This window comes from Cariama cristata, unplaced genomic scaffold (assembly GCF_000690535.1).
Source record: "Cariama cristata isolate BGI_N322 unplaced genomic scaffold, ASM69053v1 scaffold29019, whole genome shotgun sequence".
In the NCBI taxonomy this organism is placed as follows: Eukaryota; Metazoa; Chordata; class Aves; order Cariamiformes; family Cariamidae; genus Cariama; species Cariama cristata.
In genome coordinates this window covers 2,238-2,636 of record NW_009636745.1, presented here as the reverse complement: position 1 = coordinate 2,636, position 399 = coordinate 2,238, and positions in this window count along the sequence as shown.

Below are 399 nucleotides of genomic sequence, written 5' to 3'. Positions count from 1 at the left end.
GAATTTTCAGTCCACAACTCGCTCAGTCAGACTCTGCGTTCAGACTGGAGCGAGTGACGGGAGCAGGAGTTTCCCTGTTGTATGCACTGAATGTTTCTGTTCAGAATAACCATTCTGTGGTATTCTAAATTTTTTTTTTTTTTGAATGGAGAGCATGCTGCCCTTACCTTGCATAAGAGAGATACTCAGGCCAAAGTGTTCACTGCAAATTACTCCTTGCATTGAGCTTCTTAAACTTGCTGATTAGGTGGGTGATTTTTCCCACCTCTCTAACTGCTAATTGTGTTCAGGAAGAAGAATACCTTGCACTCCACATTTCAGACCTTGATTTTTAAGTCATCCCTGGTGGGAAAGCTCTCAAACATCCCGCTCCCGTCCCCTGCTTCGGCGTAGGCAGAG